The sequence below is a fragment of the Capricornis sumatraensis genome, chromosome 21 (assembly GCF_032405125.1).
Source record: "Capricornis sumatraensis isolate serow.1 chromosome 21, serow.2, whole genome shotgun sequence".
NCBI classification, from domain to species: domain Eukaryota; kingdom Metazoa; phylum Chordata; class Mammalia; order Artiodactyla; family Bovidae; genus Capricornis; species Capricornis sumatraensis.
Window position 1 is genome coordinate 4,816,824 of NC_091089.1, and position 18,936 is coordinate 4,835,759.

The following is an 18,936-nucleotide window of genomic DNA, read 5'->3' on the forward strand; positions in this document are numbered from 1 at the left end:
AGATCCAGGCTGGTTCCCTGCTGAAGGCGCTGGCGTGTCACTGGCCCGCCCTCGCAGGACAGGGGCTGGGCTCTGAGAACGCTGGCCTGGAAGAGGGGTGCACATGGGCTCAGCATTGCTGGGACCTCACTGCAGAGGTGCAGAGCCTGACTCCTAGGGCAGGACATCACAGGGGGGCACCAGGGTCAAGGGCAGGGACACACATCCCCTCTTCTCCATGGCACTGGCAATGAAGTCACAATGGAAGGAGAACATGGGTTTTGTGGGTTTGCAATGGCTGGGGGCCATCTGTGGAAAATACACCTGCCACACGGACACACAGCTCATAAAGCGTCTCCCTGTCAGTGCGCATGAGCCCAAGAGCTCAACATGGTGTTGAAAACACGCCATTCAAGGTTGAGATCTCACCGGAGAACAGAAACTCTAGAAGCAGTTAGAGTGGGAGGATGGTCCCCATTGTGTGTGTACACATTTCCTTCAAAAATATGCTGAATCCAGAATATCCTTCTGTAGTTCAAGAGTGACTGGGTCTTATGGAAAGCAGTTTGCTTTTATTTTTATTAATAAAATTAAGCTATCCTTAAAGAAAAATGCTAGATACATATGTATATATACACACACTTTTTGTATAAATACAAAAGCAACAAATTGATGGTAAAAAAGACATGAAAGATGTTTTTTGTTTGTTTTTTTCCCACACAATGAAAGTTGTACAAATCTCCTTGCCTTTTTATTTCTTGGATAAAAAGAAGTGACAGGTGGCTTGTGTGTGTGTGTGTGTGTGCACGCGCATGTAGCCAAGAGATCTCTCTCAAATGTTTTCCTTGTTTACATAACTTTTTCTGTTACACGTTATGGAATTCATGCACCTAATTTTCTGGCACTCACATCTACAGTGGAGTCTGTTCGGTTATTAACTGGAATTTACGGCAGAACCGTCAAGCCTCAACAGTGTACAAGTAGACTGTCTACTTTGTGGGTATCGCCAGCAACTATTCATCACAAACCAGAGATGAAAGTGATTCTAGGTCTAAGCAAAAATATAGTTCCAAAGATACATCCCTTGATGGAGGGATTTTTTAACTCATGCAGTCTGGTCTCCTGGACATTATTTAGATTAATTTCCTGACTTCCTTCAGTTTGGGTAATTTGGAGATTTAACTGGACTGAATAAAAATGTACTGAGTGTGTGCCATGCAGGAAACTTTGTGCTCCCTGCTCCAACATGAAATGCGGAAGGCTCCTTCCTCTCATCATATGAAGAGCAGTGGGGGATAGGGGGAGTGGTCATATAACTTGCTCAGAAATATCAGAGACAATGAGGTTTGGATAGTTTATCTTTCACCTGTCAAAAGACCCATTTCAACTTTATTGAAATTAGTAACATAAACCTCTGTCACTGTGCTCACAGACGCAAGACCATCTTCATGTGAAGTGTGACCCCACAGCCCCAAGGGGAAGCGGCCCCCTCTGCCTCCTTCACGCTGGTTCCTCCCACCAGCACGAGGGGCCCTCCAAATACCCATTCATCACTTTATCGTGTTCCTTGCTCCCTCATGTACACTGTCCTTGAAGTTCCCATGAATCAGGGGGCATTACATCCCCCAGTACATGCATGGTGGGATTTTATAAACACTGTAAGGACAATGTTAACTGGAACTTGGCGGGACTGCCATTTGCAGAGATGGCTGCTGGCATCGGTGAAGTTTCTACAAGCAGGAAGCAGGGCAAACATTGCTGTTTCCCTGTGGCCTGGACTCCCCAGTGTTCAGCCCTCACTGACCTGTGCAGGTCAGAAGGCCATCCTCCTGTTTCCTGGTCACTCCAGGAAGACATCTGGGGGAAGAAGATGAGATGTGGTTTGTGATGCTAAAGTGAAAGTCACTCAGTCATGTCCAACTCTTTGCAACCCCATGGACTGTAGCCCAGCCAGGTTCCTCTGTCCGTGGGATTTCCCAGGCAAGAATACTGGAGTGGTTGCCATTCCCTTCTCCAGGGGATCTTCCAGATCCAGGGATCGAACTGGGGTCTCCTGCATTGCAGGTGGATTCTTCACTATCTGAGCCACCTAAAACTGACTTCCATGTGGAACCTAGTATATTTGGGGAGGAGGGGGGTTGCATTTTAAGAGTGACTGGAGTCAGGGACCTAGGAGTCAGGGAGCTTCTGGGGTCTGTCAGTGCCCTGAGCGTCTTTGGATTCCTCCGGCTCCCCTACCCGCACCCAGCCACCCTCTACTGCAAGGAGGGAAGGCCCCACAGAAAACCGGGAAACAGGCAAACTTCACCTTCTGCACAGCCCGCGTCGCTGCTCAGTTGTCTTCCTGACCTCCCATCTCCAACTCCAGAAACCCCCAGACGAATCTTTTCCGAGGAAAGAAGCAAATGTTTCTGCGATGGTGGACACCGTTCTGGTGGCATTACCAGCCCTGGAACGTGGTTCACAGACCCCCGGTTTGTGAGGGCTGGCTGGGACAGGTGGCCCTGAAGCCACACTGGGCACTGGCTCTCCTCGCGCGCTCGGCTGGCCCAGGAGACCCGGGTTGAGCCTCGCCAGGGGTCAGACTTCCGCTCCCCCGGGTAAACAGGGAGGGTCCCCGCCGGCTCCCGGGAAGTATCAGATCAGACCCCCGACCTGGAATCTAAGTCGTGAGGACTCCAGCGTCTCCCCCAACGCCACCTACTTTTCCACCATCAGGAGGTCGAGAATCCGGGGTGAGGGTCGGGGTAGGGCCATCTGACTGTGTGCAGGTGACTGACGTCCAAAGGACAGTCTTCCTTCGGACCAAGAACGCGACACTGACCGCAAGCCAACAGATGCTGAGGCCGCAGACCCCGGGGCGCGCCCTCCCCGTGGCGCCGCTCGGGGCGGAGCACCTGTCTGTAGGCTGGATGCACGAGGGCCTCCGGGAGTTCTCAAGGGGCCAGTCTTGCGGCGGCCCTGAACCCCGAGCCCGTGCAGCAGAGTCAGCCGGGCGGCCGCGCTTGGCCCCTCGCCGCCCGCGGAATGGGGCGTGGAGCAGATGCTATCGCAGGTCCCTCCCCGCGCTCGGGCGGGGTGGTTCGGAGGCTCAGCCGCGAGCGGAGGCTCTAGAGCCGCAGTTCAGCCCGGGCCGGAGTCCGCGCCGCCCAGGGCAGCCCCGCGCGTGGCCCGCGTGCGCCCGGAGCCCGCGAGGCGGAGCCGCGGAGAGGTGGTCGGCGCGCTGGCGGCAAGTGGGAGGCCCGGCTCCCGTCGGCCGTGTTTACCTGGCTCTCAGGAAGCCCGGGAGGCGGGCGAGGAGCGGCGGGCGCGCCCGGCCCTCGGAGCAGCAGCCAGACTGCGCCGCCGCGCCAGCGAGGACGAGCCTGCGGCCCCGGCGACCGCGGCCCCGACCCCGAAGGCGGCGCCGGAGCCCCGGGACCCCGCGCGCTTGGGGCGGGAGGCGGCCCGGACCCCGCGGCGCCCTCGGCCTGGAGAGACGATCGCCGCGCGGTGGGTGACCTCGCCGGGGGCGGGCGGGTGCCTTTGTCTGCGCCCTCGGAGCGGGGGCGCGGGAACGGGGCGCAGGGCTTCCCCGGGCGGCCGCGCAGGTGGCGGCAGGTGGCACCCGGGCGGCCACTCTGCGAGGGGTGAGCGCGGGTGTAGACGCCGACCCGGAGCGGCGGGGCTGTCCCCGACGGGTGTCCAGGTGTGGGCAAGGCCGGGTCGGGGGCCGGGGTCGCAGGCAGAGCGTAGGAGGCGCTCGGGGTAGAGATTTGGGTGGGAGGTGGCAAAGGTCAAGGAGGCCACCCTGGGCGGTGCGGGACCACTGCCTGGGCGAGCTTCAGGGCAGGCCGGGGTACCCGCCGCTTAACGTGCCCGGTAAGGATACGTCTGGAGCTTACCGCCGACTCCTGCCTGCCCCCTCCCCCAGCCCGGGCGAAAACCAGTTTCCCTTTGAGCGCCGAGGGCGGCGACAGGCGACGCTCCGGGCTTCCGCCTTCCGGAGGCCTGGCCTGGCTCCGCCGCGCCGCCGCGTCCACCTGCGCCCACCTGCGCGCCTGGCGCCCGGGTGTGAAGCCCCCCTGGGCCCGGGACTGGGCGTCCCGAGGGTGCCGCGTGCTCTGCACGATTCCCAGGCCCCCGGTGGCTCTGGCTCCTCTGGACTGCTGGGGGCACTGTCTCGTTTCTCCCAGGCTCTCCTTTCTCCTCTCCTTTCGGAAGGCAGAGGGGGGTTTGGAGAAGCCTTGGAGTTTCTCTGGGGATCTCAGTAGGACTCCGGCAGGAAACAAGCGCCTTTGGGTTCCTGGTTATCTGTTTTCCAGTCGCGACAAGGTGAGGGAGTCCATACCGTGAGTTCACAACCTCTGCAGTGCAGCTGGAGTGTGTCTGGGGAGACCCAGACCCGGTTGGGAGCGCTGGCTGTTCTGACAGGGACTCCACACCTGGCCTGGAGAGATTCTCAGAGGAAGGGCGCTTTAGGGTGTGTCCCATTTAAGACCTGTGGCTTCTGGACAAGACCCCCCAGCTCAGGGAAATGGTTTGCAGAGTATGGCCCAGGACACCCCAAGAGCCGGGCTCAGTCCTGCCCCCGGCTCCCTGGCAGAGTCACGCTGGAGTGCTGGGGGCCTTCGTGGACTTGGGGAGCTGAGTGGGGTGCAGACCCAGCCGGAGCTAGGCCGGAGCAGCCCTTCAGGACCGGATGGTCAGCACTGGGCCGCAGCCTCACAGCTGTCTCTCCCAGTTCAGGGGAGGGGCCGTCTGTCCTCCAACTTTTTTTTTTTTTCCCAAATGGGATAAACCAAAACCTGAAAGGAGGGAATCCAGTTAAATATTATGTAAAATGGTGGCTGATAGTAGCTCCCAATGGTTTAACTGTTCGGAAATGACTGCCTTTACTCACTCAGGGTTAAACAAAAGCTATTTGGTTCAAATTCACTTTAAAAACTTTCCAAACTATCCCATTTCTGCCCAAAGACAAGAACACTTTGAGTCACTTGTGCTGTGATTTGGTGTTTAACTGCTCCAGCCTGGTTTGGGCTGGGAATGGCTCTGGCCACTTGCCCTGAGGAAAGGCATCCGTGAAGGCGGAAAAGGGCAGAGACCAAGGTTTCTGGCGATTCTTCCTTTTTCCTCCTGAATTTTTAAACATTAATGGGAGGTTACGTTGTTTGACTTTTAGTTTCTCTCTAGAGTCTTTAAAAATCTGACACTGGATCACAGCTGTCCCCGGGCCTTTTCTCCCCAGGTATCCAGGTAGCGTTTCTGACCACTTCGCAGTGGCCAGGCCATCTTCTGAGAGCTGCATATCATTGCATTAACAGGTGTAACACCCTAGGATGCCCTCATTTGATGTAACTAGCCTATTAGAACCCTCATTTTCACTGAGTAGGAAACCAAGGCACAGAGACTCCCCAGGGGCACCCAGCGTTCAGTTCCAGAAATCTGACACCAGCCCCTGTTGCTGCCCTGCAGGGCGAAGAGGGCAACTTGCAACACCCACCGAGCTGCCTTCTTCTTCTCTGGCTTCCCTGGTGGCTCAGAGGTTAAAGCCCCTGCCTGCAGTGTGGGAGACCTGGGTTTGATCCCTGGATCGGGAAGATCCCCTGGAGAAGGAAATGGCAATCCACTCCAGTATTGTTGCCTGGAGAATCCCATGGATGGAGGAGCCTGGTGGGTGATAGTCCACGGGGTCACAAAGAGTCGGACACGACTGAGCCTCACTTCACTTCACTTCTCTTTAAAATCCCACGGCTAACGGGTGGCTACACCCAGCAAAGCGTGCTTCCTCTTCAGGGTGGTGGGACTGGAAGTCTGCTGTCTCATCTCTGTTAGTCACCTCTTCCCTAACTTCCTCAGCAAAGTGGTCAATAAAGAGGGAAAGACAGGTCTCTAATGCCTCAGCACGGTTTTTAGTAAGTCGTCACAAGCAGTGAATCACTTCCACTGGTCCTTTAGAGCCACTGAAGGAAGCTTAAATCAGCCTGAGCTTGGGGGCCCCAGGAGGTGGGTTTAATCAACAGTAAGTGTACAGTAATTTAACCGACAGAAATTATAATGATGCTTAAGCTCCAGTATTTGGGTCATCTGATGAGAAGAGCTGACTCATTGTAAGAGACCCTGATGCTGGGAAAGATTGAGGGTAGGAGGAGAAGGGGACGACAGAGCATGAGATGGCTGGATGGAACCATTGACTTAATGGACAGGAGTTTGAGCAAGCTCCAGGAGATGGTGAAGGACAGGGAAGCCTGGTGTGCTGCAGTCCATGGGCTCGAAAAGAGTCTGACACGACTGAGCGACTGCGCAACAGCAGCAGTTATACGTGGGGAGGCCCTGCTGGTCAAACGTCCTCCTAAACGCGTGGCCTCAGGCTTCAGCCACAGAAGCAGAACCAGCAGAGACGCACACGCATGACTTAACGTGAGAGGCCTGCAGGCCTCAGGCCGGAGCTCTCGGGCGCGAGCTGAAGCTGCCTCCAGAGAAAGAGCCCACCTCACGTTACAGCCGGGAAAAGATAACCAGTAATGCATATTATGAAGCTCTTAGCAGTGTCTGAGAGTCAATAACTGTTAAAAATTCATAAATATGGATCGGAACTCTGAGCATCACTGAGTAAGTGTGAGGCTCTATTATAATAATAATAAACAAGATGGATGCCCGGAGAGCGAGGATAGACAGACTCGGGTGAAGTATCTGGAATGTACCAAACATTCTAAGACTCAGCAAATAAAACAAACCACCCAAGAGGAGAAGTAACTGAGCAGGCTGGCCCAGAAAAGAAAGCCCAGGGGGGCTAGGAAAATGGGAAGGGATGTTTAACCCACCAGTTCTCAGAAGCAGAAATCACATCAATGGGATAATTTTTCATACCCATCTGTAAAGATCTTACCATCTGTGCCAAGTATTGAGGAAAAGCAGACACTTTAGACAAGAGCCCAGAAAAGCTGAAGACAGACGTTCCTGTGACCCAGTGCTTTCAGTTCTAACTGCACCCTCTAGGGAGAACCTGGGCTCAGCTACAGGGCACCTACAAAGGTTACTCCCAGAAGCAATTTTTTAAAATATATATTTATTTACTTTTATCTATTTGGCTGTGCTGAGTCTTAGTTGCAACCGGTGGGTCTTTTAGCTGTGGCATGTGGGGTCTAGTTCCCTGATCAGGAATCGAACCTGGGCCTCCTGCATTGAGCATGCAGAGTCTCAGCCACTGGACTGCCAGCGAGGTCACCTGGAAGCACTTTTAAAAACCTTGTATTTTGAGATCGTTGTAGATTCACATGCAACTGTGAAAAATAATAGAGCTCCTCATGTGCTTCATAACATCTTGCAAAACTATAGAAGATATCGTAACCAGGAAATTAACATTGGTACGACCAATCAGAGGGGTTGAGATGTCACATTTCACCAGGTGACATGCTCCTATGCGTCTGTGTGTGGTTCTGTGTAATTTTATCGCACGTGGATCATCGCGTGACCACCCACGCAGGTGGGACAATTCCATCACGAGGTCTGCAGGCTGCTCATTGTGGCCGCAGCCAACTTCCCCTTCCTGCAGCCTATGCCCTTCGCAGCCACTGCTTTGTTCCCCATTTTCTGATTCGTCACTTTGACAATGCTGTTTAGGCGGAGTCACACAATATGCCCCCTTCTTTTTCACTGGCTTTTTTCACTAAGTGCAGTTCTCTCGAGATGTCTCCAAGTTGTTCAGTGTCCAGACAGTTCATTCTTTTTTTTTATCACTGAGTAGCATTCTGTGGAACAGATGCCCCCCACCCCCTGCTCCTCTAGTTTCTTTGGTTTTAACCATCCACCCTTCGAGGGTTTCCAGCTTGTGGCTATTTGAGGGCACCTACTATGACGTACAGGTTTTTGTGAGAACACGGTTTTTGGTTTTCACTTCTCTGGGATAAATGCCATTGCTGAGTCATAAAGCAAACGCGTGCTCCAGTTCACAAGACTTTACGCTCTGTTTTCCCAGAAAGTTTGCAGCGTTTACATCCCACCAGCCAGGTGTGCGTCGTCCTGGGTCTCCATGACAGCATTTGGCCCTGTCTTTGCTGGGTATCTGAGCTGTTCTGACGGGTATGCGCTGAGACTTCACCGTGACTGCGGTCTGGTCTCCATCACAGACAGCGATGCCCATCTTTCCACGAGCGTGTCTGCCATCTGCACATGCTCCCATGTGCTCCCGTGCTCCCGTGTGCATGCACATGCTCCTGGGGAGCAGCCTGGTCTTGCCTTTGCCTGCTGTCTGATTGGCTTGTTTGGTCTCCCTAGTTCCTTGTAGATACACTCTGGAGACGGAGCTGGTGGTCTGCAGTTCCTCAGGCAGCGTATCTTATCTTCAGCCTAACCACGGGTGCTTTTGCAGGGAGAAACTTTTTCATTTTGAAGAGATCCATTTGTTGATTTTTTTCTTTGTGTCTTGTGCGGAATCTCAGGCTACTGAGCCCCACTGAATTGAAATCTGCATTGCTTATTTATCTAGTCTTGGCTGTGATGGTTCTTTGTTGCTGTGAGATCTCCCTCTTAGCTGTAGTGAACGAGGCCTACTCTCTTAGGCGCAGGGTTCAGCTTCTCACTTTGGGGGTTTCTCTTGTTGCGGAGCATGAACTCCAGAGCATAGACTCAGTAGCTGTGTTACACAGTTTAGTGTAAGCCTAAGTTACACAACTCAGGCTTAGTCGCTCCGCATGTGGAATCTTCTTGGACCAGGGATCAAACCCATGGCCCCTGCTTTGGCAGGCAGATTCTTAACCACTGGACCACCAGGGAAGTCCTAATTTTTTTTTCTTTTATGGATTGTGATTTGGGTGAACCCTTTGCCTAGTCTGGAAGATTTTCTCCTGGCTTCTTTTTTTCCTACAAGTTTTATACTTACAGTCTACACTGAAGTCAGTTGTCCATTTCCAGTTTTTGTATGATGAGTGAGGTTTAGGTGGAGGGTTTTTGTTTTGGTTAGTTTTTGTTCCTACCACGGAATGCCACCTTGCCCAATACTGTTTGTTGAAAAGATGATCCTTCCTCCATTGACTTGGTTTTCCATCTTCGTCATAAATTGTGTCCACATTTTTGTGTGGGTCGATTTCTGGGCTCCCTGCTCTGTTCCCGTGATCGAGATGTCTGTCCGGCCACCCGGATCACACTGTCCTGCTCACCAGGGCTGAAGAGTGAGCCTGACCATCAGGTAGTGTGAGCCCTCCCACTTCCTTCTTCTTCATCAGAATCCTGTTAGCTGGGCTGGCTCCTGTACCGTTCTGCACATTTTAGAGTAAGCTTTATCGTGTCTACAGAACCCCTGCTGGAATATTTATAGTGTGTGTGTGTGTGTGTGTGTGTGTGTGTGTGTGTGTGCGCGCGCGCGCACCTAGTCGTATCAAACTCTTTGTGACCCATTGGACTGTAGCCCGCCAGACTCCTCTGTCCATGGCATTTCCCAGGCAAGATACTGGAGTGGGTTGCCATTTCCTTCTCCAGGGAATCTTCCCAACCCAAGGATCAAACCCACGTCTTCTGCATTGACAGGTGGATTCTTTACCATCTGAGCCACCAGGGAAGCCCCTGCTGTTTCATACGTGCGTGCGTGTGCGTGCGTGTGCGTGCGTGCGCGCACATGCGTGCATGTGCATGTGTGTGTGTATACTCTTATGACGTATCTAAAAACCACTGAGTGTTAATTGCTCAGTCGTGCCCACCTCTTTGCGACCCCATGAACTGTAATTCTCCAGGCTCCTCTGTCCATAAGATTCTCCAGGCAAGAATACTGCAGTGGGTTGCCATGCCCTTCTCCAGGGGATCTTCCCAACCCAGAGGGTCTCCTGCATGGCAGACAGATTCCATCTGAACCACCAGGGAAGCCCCCAAACCACTAAGAAGCCTAACTAATCTGCCCCGCCACCCAGACAGACTATCTTTCTTTCTGTTTTTATAGTTTTCAGTTTTGTTTTTTTTTTGTTTTAATTGAAATATAGTTGATTTACAGTGTTATGTTCATTTCCGGTGTACTGCAAAGCAATTTCCTTACACTTATATTCTGTTCCATGTTCTTTTCCGTTATAGTTTATCACAGGATATTGAATGTCATTCCTGGTGCCATACAGTAGGACCTTGTTTATCTGTTTTATATACAGCAGTTTGTATCTGCTAATCCCAGGCTCCTAATTTATTTCCCCACTCCCTTCCCCCTTGGGAACCATGAGTTTGTTCTCCGTGTCTGTGAGTCTGTTTCTAGACGGACTTATTTTCTGAAAGGACACAGGAAAATGAAGTGATAGTGTCCAGACAGGCTCCATCAGCATCCTGGGGTCAGACCATCCCCCAGGGGGTGGGGGCCCTCCTGCCCCCTCTGCCCCCCGCTGGGGAGCCAGGTGTAGTCTGTGGCTCATCGCTGTCCCTCAGCGACACTCTGAATGAGTGACGTCTTCCTCTCATTACAGGAGAGGAGACGTGAATTCTCAGGGGTCAGCAGACCTGGGAGGTCCTGTGATGCCCAGGGCCTCCTCTGCTCTGTCCGGTGACCGTGTGATAGCCAGCGACGCTGCGCTATGCTCCTGAGGGCTCAGGAGCACATTCCCAAACCCAGGCGTCCCTACACCACATCTGACCACGTGGACCCGAGTCACTGTCCCCAGGGAGGGAGGGACGGTGGGCCACCTCCTGGCCCCTGTCAGCCCCAGGCCCCGTCCCCACGCTGCTCACGAGTGCTGGGAACCAACCAGAAACCAGGGGCTGCTGTTTTAAAAGGGGCCCACTTTTGAAGGAAAGAGTCGGTATGAAAACATGCAAGAGCAGCGTCTCTCACTGGGGTCGTGACGCCCATATCAGAACTGCTACCGGTTTTGAAAAGGGGTCAGTGGTTGAGAGCTGGCGACACGGGGGTGCCGCCCTCCAGGGTGCGAGGCAGCGTCTCCGAGGCCCAAAGCCACAGCCTTTCACAGGAAACGAGCTTCTGCTCAGAGCCCCGGGCGTTGCTCTTGGGGAGTGACGCTTCTCCGGGGTGCTGTGAATTTCAAGACCCAGGACACAGGAGCTGTTTGGCGTGTTTTAGTAAACACACTGGATTTTAGTGTTGTGCTAATGCTGATTACATGGTAACTAGGCTTGGATTTGGTTTATACCTCTGAGGTGTTAAAAATCTAGAAAACGGTAAGTGGTGGTGATGCTTCTTCTGAAAGTTGAGTTTACTTGGTGGCTTATTGCGTCAGGTTTTGCTTTGATCGGTGGCCGACGTTTATTGTAGACCACCCCGTGGGCAGCTCTGAGGGACACTCCGGGATGCCAGGTCCCGCCCTGGGCCCTGCAGATGACGGCTGAGCACCGAGGTCCCAGCTGCCGGGAGCCCCTCAGCCAGCGGCCCCCCAGCTGGAATGAGACTTCCTGTATGTGGAGGTCGAAAAGGCAGGCAGAGCCGCTAGGTGACATGCCCCGCTGTCATGGGGTTTTCCGAAATGTTTATTTCAGAGCATGACTCCTGCAGTCAATTTCCCCTTGTTTCATGGGACGAGGGGGTTGGGAGGTGGAAGCTGGCAAGGGTTTGACTTGTCAGAGTGTGAGGAGCCTGGTGGCCCCATCCTCGAGGTTTTCAGTCAAGAACGGGCTCCCGCTGGCGCCCTCACCACTAATAACTGCGCCCACAAGTGTGGGCCTCGCCTTTGGGGTGTGTCAGCGACAGAGGGTCTCACCCAGACACATCCGGCACCCTCTCCTGCAGTTTGCGGCTCCCCCTGGCAGGAGTAAAGAGCCAGGGGCAGAGACAGCTCCTCCAGCAAAGATGCCAGAACCTCAGCCTCCCCCATAGCGGCCGCCAGCCTCCCCAGAGACGGAGGACCTCCCCCCGGAGTCTGATCAGAAACCTGCCAGAGCCTGCAGAGACGGCAGGCGGGGACCGAGACTGGCTGGGAACAGGATAGGAGCACCCCAGCAGAGCACCTGCAGTGGCCGGAGCCGGACCCCGAGTCTCCTCGGAGGCTATGGACGAGGATGACACCCAGCGACCACGCCCGACCCGGCAGCCACCTGCTGGCATGTCGGCCAGAGTGCTCATTAAATGCAGAGTCCTAGGCCCTGGTGCCTGGACACCACCTCCAGTCTTGAGGTCTCGGCCCAGGAACGTGTGTTTCTAGTAGTCACGAGGCCCACTGCCCAGTGAGAGGCAGAAACGGGTGAGGAGGGCCCCAGGGGCGTCTCGGCGACACAGGTTCACCTGAACACACCTGCACGAGCTCCCGCTCATCCACTTCAGCACGATTGAGAAATTCTATTTCCTGGTAAATGACTTTCTGTTCAAAGAATGATTCATGGAAAATCACACCCTGTACTGGCGGTGTGTTCCTGTGCGTATCGCTTATTTTTGATGCTCTCTCCATTTAGGGGGTGACATTCTCTTTCGTGCCTCTGAGCGCTGGCGTATCTGACAAGGAATATTTATGGATATTCATCCTCTCCATCCGGTTTCTTGGAGAGTTGGAACCTAACATTTTTGCTAAATTGCTCTGAGACGAAAGCTCCAGAGCTGCATTATAGGCGCCCAGAGGGGGCAGCTGCACAGTTTAAATTCCCTGATTCTCCAGGACACTCAGAGGCCACCCCACGCCCTTCCAGAGGCCCTGCATGAAGGAGACATGGCTCTGGCCCTGAAGACTGAATCGTAGTGTGTCATCAGGGAGCTTGGGGTCCTAAGATAGGTTCCCCAAGGCACTGCGTTTGCGGAGCACCTCGCAAGATAAACAAAACCTGTACAGGATTCCTGACGAGGGGCTGTGCCAGCAGAGGGCCGCTTCTGACCCTCCTAGCAGCCCTGCGCCCGCCTGCCTGCAGCCTAGCTGGGGGTGAGTTGGGGTGAGGGCTGGTGTGAGGATCTGCAGCTTCTTCATGGCTCTTTCTAGGGTGCCCACCTTCCCTGGACAGCTGTTCACAGCAGCAGCTCCGTCCCCTGGTTCTGATCACATTTAGTTTATAAGGGGCTCAGCACTCCACCGCGCACTTACTTTCTGGGACATTTAGAAGTTTTTCTCATCTCCCACCGTCCATGTAGAGGTCAGGTTGGTGTCTGCTACATCTCCGATGGTTGGTTCCACTAACCCTGATCATCACCATCCAGCTGACACCCAGAAGAGTCTGAATTCTGCACAGGTCGCCTCCAGTCCTTTGGCAACCTGATGCAAAGAGCTGAGTGACTGGAAAAGACCCTGATGCTGGGAACGATTGAGGGCAGGAGAAGGGGATGAGAGAGGATGAGATGGTTGGATGGCATCACCAACTCGATGGACATGAGCTTGAGCAAACTCCTGGAGACAGTAAAGGGCAGGAAGCCTGGCGTGCTGCAGTCCATGGGGTCGCAGGGAGTTGGACACAATTTAATGACTGAACAACAGCAACAACCACCACTGTCCAAGTCCTCTATACCAGCCAGGACGTGGGACATCCTGTGGGACATCAGCTCACTCTGTTGCCTTAAAGGACCATGTCAAGCAGGAACCTAGACACAAATGATTCTCGTATTTTAGGGGCTAGGTTTCTCAGAGTGTGGTGGGGGTCAGGGTGTGCTTCGGTTGTTTTTATTCTGGTCCTTCTGGATGTCTGAAAACAAAATAACCCTGGACTGACAAGCTAAGACCAGGGGTTTACGAGGTGGGGTCCCATCCGGCGCCGTCTTGCTGGAAACAGAGGATAAATTATATTTCAGACTCAAGCCCAAAGCATCACTGGTTTTGAAGGATCATTTATACGGCTGTATGGAAGATGCTGTCTGTTGTAAAAGGCAGATGATGATTACTTCATTCTGTCATTATCTCTGTATGTCAAGATTCATTTTTAAAGAGAGAAGGATTTGAACCAGGTATTAAAAGCTAGCCTTGTTGATTTCAGACAGTGTTTGGAAATTGTTATGTGAAGAGAAAAAGGACATAGCAGTACTGACTTGGCAGATGGCCTTTCTGAAAAAGCAGTGAAGGGTCGTGTTTAAAGCCACATTAAGTAACAGTCCTAACAGTAAAATATGTGCATTTATATGGAAATTTTTACATAGGATTAGCAACACCAAAATAAAGTGTGTGATGGGAACTTAAAGCAGATTTTAATGTGAAGGTAGATGAAAACCCGTACAAATATTTATACTCTTTTTTTTAATAAAACTTCATTCGTTCATGAAGACAGGAAAAGCCCCAGGTGTCATTTCTGTGGGCTTCTGTGGCAGAATCACCTCAGAGCCTGGAACCTCTGAGACTTAACTTCATTGCTTTCACAACATGTGGGCTTCCCAGGTGACTCAGGGGTAGAGCATCCGCCTGCCAATGCAGGAGACACAGGAGATACAGGTTCGATCCTCGGGTCAGGAAGATCCCCTGGAGAAGGGAGTGGCAACCCACTCCAGTATTCTTGCCTGGAGAATCCCATGGACAGGGGAGCCTGGAGGGCTACAGTCTATGGGGTTGCAAAGAGTCGGACACGGGTTAGTTGGACACCAGGCCTTCCCTGGTGGCTCAGCTGGTAAAGAATCTGCCTGCAGTGCTGGAGACCTGGGTTCGATCCCTGGGTTGGAAAGATCCCCTGGAGAAGGAAAAGACTGCCTACCCCAGTATTCTGGCCTGGATAATTCCACGGACTGTATAGTTCATGGGGTTGCAAAGAGTCGGACACGACCGAGCGACTTTCACTTCACTAGCAGCAGCAGCAGCAGCAGCATACGTATACACACACACACAACATGTGTTGAAGAAGAATTTGACAAATGTACCCTGGACTCCATGCCGTGTTTGTTCCTGGCTTTTTCTGCCTGGAGCCGCCCTTGGTGACTGTGAGGTCTGTGATCTGTCGGAGCTCTGCAGGGTGGCGGTCCCAAACCCCGCTGTTTCCCCATCCGTTTTTCAGGTTAGCCTGCCCATTATGGAGTTTTCTGCAGGCAGCTCATGTGGGTTTCATGACTAATTACAGATGTTCCGGGGTGCATGATGCAGAGCCTGGGAGGCAGGTGTAAAAACAGAGGAAGGAGATGGGAGGTGTCATTCACCCCTCACAGCAGGTGAACCAGGACCCAAATGGGTGCCATGGGCGCTGTGAGAGAGAGACCACTAGGCTGTCTCTGGACTGCATAGGCCTGGCTGCCTGTTGAGACCCTGTGTGTGTAGCCTGTCTGCACAGTGAAACCAGTAACCGAAAGGCCAGGCACTGCACCAGATGCAGTGTGGACTGCCCTGGGCTCAGCGGTTTCTATTCCACCCTTCAGTCGCCTCTCCCATTAGAGTGTGGTTCACAGTTAGCCCTTTGGAAAGGTGACTGGCAGCCAGGAGACACTCGGGTGACAGCTTGTCCTGTCTCGTTTGGACCCGGCCCCCGGCTTCAAGAACCCAGCCATCGGCGTGTCCGACGTGGTGCAACAGCTTCACTCAAACCTTGTCTGGAAAGGTTCAGTTTTCAAAGCTTCCGGGGTTACCGGGCGGACGTGTGGTACCATCCTGGAGGAAGTCGGTGCAGCCCCGCCCCCAGCCCGCCACCTCGCTTCCCCAGGACTGCAGAGCCGGTGACCTGTCCAGGGCTGCCCGCTGCTGGTGGCAGAGGGGACTAGACTCAGGCTTCCCGCCCCGCACGCCCTGCTTCAGTCACCCTCTTGAGCCCTTCAAGTAGGTCCTGAGCTGTCTTTGGACATTACCCCCTTTTTACCCCCTCTTGGCATCAAAAACCATGCTTTGGGGGGAGTGTGAGTGATTAAGACCCTCGAGTACAGTGTCAGCGTGGTCACAGTTGATCAGATAAACACAGTATTGTAAGTGCTCTCTGCCAAGATGTTTTCAGTTTTCATTTATTTCCTGTAAAAGGCTTCTGAATAATCGTAATCATGATGGAGAAACAAAACCATAAGGCCTCCACCTTGTGGTGATAAAGCATCCTTCTTCAAAGAAATGGCAACCCACTCCAGTGTTCTTGCCTGGAAAATGCCACGGACAGAGGAGCCTGGTGGGCTGCAGTCCATAGGATCGTAAAGAGTCGGACACGACTGAGCACACACACACACACACACTCACGCACTCTGAAAGGATACTGATCCTTTTAGACCTTAAAGAGGACACTTAGAAACTAAAAAGCAGGCAGAGCCAGGTGAAAAGTTCAGGTTCAAACTACAAGCTTATTGGCAGCCTCATATTCGTCACGTCTGTTGTGCTCTGTAGATACTTGTTATTTATTCATACAATTTAGTTAATACAATTTTTCGGTAACAGAGTTTTTTTAAAAAGATTCACTTGTGGGCTTCCCTGGTGGCTCACTGACGGAGAATCCACCTGCCAGTGTAGGAGACACATCTTCCCTCTTGGGGGAGATCCCGCATGCGGCGGGGCAGCCATGCCCGGCGCCACAACTGCTGAGCCGAGCTCGAGCCCTGAGCACACACTTTGCAGCCAGAGAAGGCCGAACTCCGCAGTGAAGAGCAGGCCCCCCTCGCCGAAACTAGAGCAAGCCTACGCTCAGCGACAAAGGCCCAGCGCAACTGAAAGTAAATAACTGATTTTAAAGAAAGATTCACTTGTAGGATATATTCCTATAATGCTCCGCCGTTCACTGCTGTCTGCAGCAGGGAGTGACATCGTGGGGAACAACGGTCAAGGCTCTGCCCAGGTTGCTGTTAATGAGCTTTGAGCTGTCAGAACATACATTAAAACATGTGAAGTAAAGAAAAAGCTGCGCCTCTATCCCCCAGGCAGCTCTGATTCCCTAATAAACCGGAAGCTGCACGCATCGAGGGTCCTTTTCCTGCAGAAATTCAGCGCCCTGCCCAAGTCGCTGGGTCAGCCTTGAACCTGTGACTGTGAACTTGTGTCACCCAGACTTTCCAAACCTCGTGAGCCTCATCGTCTGTGAAAGGAGGAGCTTTGGAACAGCACCCACCTCTGCCTAGACGGAAGCAGGTTGGGAGGATGGACGTCTGGAGAGGTCCCTCCCGCCCGGCACGCGGGCAGCACCATCACACCGGCCGTCTTCTCGAGCCTCCTGCCTCGGTCGAGCCCTGTCCACTGAGTCCTGCCCTCCCGGAACGTCTCCCTCCCTTTGCTTTATCTGTACCTGCCGCCGGCCCACGTCCCTCACCCTCTGCAGTCCCGCACGCCCCAGTGACCACGCAGAGCCCTGACAGCTCTGAGTCCTGTGCCTGCGGGGCCATGATGGGGCGATGACCACGCCTGCCTTCTTTTCCCTGCTCAGCATCTGGAAGCTTGTGGGAGGAGCTCAGCTGGGAAGAAGGTGCCAGGTGGGAGACTGACCCTCTCCCTGGGACCGCCGTGGGGCTGCTGGTCTGAAGCTGGAGCGGTGAGATCGGCAGTCCCAGGATTCACGTGTCCTCTGTGTTTTCAGGAAGATGAGGACTCGGGCTGTAGGTTTCTTGACCGCAGACCTCACACCAACCTGGGCCCGAGCAATATGTTCCCTCCCCACACACAGTTATCAGGAGCCGTCACGTCTGACGCCAGAGAACATGAGTTGTTCTGGAGGTGGATTAAATACACGAGTTCCTTCCCATGCAGTTATCAGGAGCCGTCACATCTGACGCCAGGGAACATGTGAGCTGTTCTGGAGGTGGATTAAGTGCACGAGTTCGGCACGCCCCCTGCCCTTTGCTCGCTGGCTCTGGCCTTGTGCGAGGCCCACGATGTCCGTGCTTCCTGTCTCCAGCGCCAGCGTCCTGGTCATGGGCACGCCGGTGCCTGTGACAGCAGCACGCATGTGGCCCCCACTGCACTCGGCTAGTGAAATATTAACTGGTCATTTCCACAGCCCTCCTGGAGTAAACATGTACCCTCCGGGACCAAAGCCTCAGAGCAAGCGGCAGAGAGCCTACAGGAAGGGGCGCCCCAGGGACTTGAGCTCTGGGACTGTTTCTCTGGAAGCCCCACCTGCTGGCCTCCAGGTGGGCAGCCCGGGCACAGCCTGACCCAGGGGGGTCAGCCGGGCCCGGCCTCCATGCCCACGACTGAGTTAGGCCCCGGGACGGGGCTGTTTGCCGACGCCCCACCTACGCGGAAGGTGTGTGTCCTGCATCTGCCCGAGTCCACTTCCCGACCATCAGAGAGCCTGTGACTGCGGGCCTGGCGGGCCGGGGCCCCAGCAGCCCAGCTTCCTGGGAGCCGCTGTTTTCACACGGAATTTCCTATCCTCCTGTTGTCGTTATTCGCTCAGTCGTGTCTAACTCTTTGTGGCCCCCTGGACTGCAGCACGCCAGGCTTCCCTGTCCTGCACCAGCTCCCGGAGCTTGCTCAGACTCATGTCCGTTGAGTCAGTGATGCCATCCAACCATCTCATCTTCGGTCGCCCCCTTCTTCTGCCCTCAGTCTTTCCCAGCATCAGGGAGTTGGCTCTTCACATCATGTGGCCAAAGTATTGTAAGAGCTACAGAAAGCTAAACATGCTGGCTAATCATATATGTGTGAATATATTTATAAGGCTTTCTAAAAGTCACCCTCACTTAAGCATTAATGAACTACTGTTTGGTTTGCTGCTTTTTTCCTTCAAGGAGATGCTTTGTTGCCACTGAGAAAGGTGATGTTATGGTGGCCAGGGACTCCAGGATGTCACTTGCACCCTGTTCTGGTGACGACTTTCCTGCAGAGTCAGCTGATACCCGGGACCAGGCACAAGGAACCACAGTCAGACTCCACAGCGCCGTCCTTTTGTTGTTCTGTGATTTCTTTTTTTTTTTTTTAATGGTTTTTGAGAACTTTCAGGCAGTGTTCGTCCTGGTGTAAATCTGATAAGCCTGGAGAAGATAGAGAGTTAGTTGCTCAGTCATGTCCAACTCTTTGCAACCCCATGGACTGTAGCCCGCCAGGTTCCTCTGTCTGTGGGATTTCCCAGGCAAGAATACTGGAGTGGGTTGCCACTTCCTTCTCCAGGGGATCTTCCCAACCCAGGGATCGAACCTGGGTCTCCTGCATTGCAGGCAGATTCTTTACCAGCTCTGGGACTGTGATCAGTAGCTGTGGATATTATGTGATA

At 53.6% G+C, this 18,936-nt stretch overlaps 1 protein-coding gene across 3 annotated transcripts in view; it reads left to right on the forward strand.

The window, feature by feature from the left end:
* The first annotated feature begins 3,450 nt into the window (after positions 1 to 3,450).
* Positions 3,451 to 18,936, forward strand: part of MBP (myelin basic protein) — a 104,175-nt gene continuing 88,689 nt past the window's right edge. For all 3 annotated transcript variants that reach the window (XM_068993614.1, XM_068993615.1, XM_068993616.1), the window contains exon 1: positions 3,451 to 3,471. The gene's annotated coding sequence lies outside the window, so the exon portion shown is untranslated. The remainder of the gene's footprint in view (positions 3,472 to 18,936) is intronic.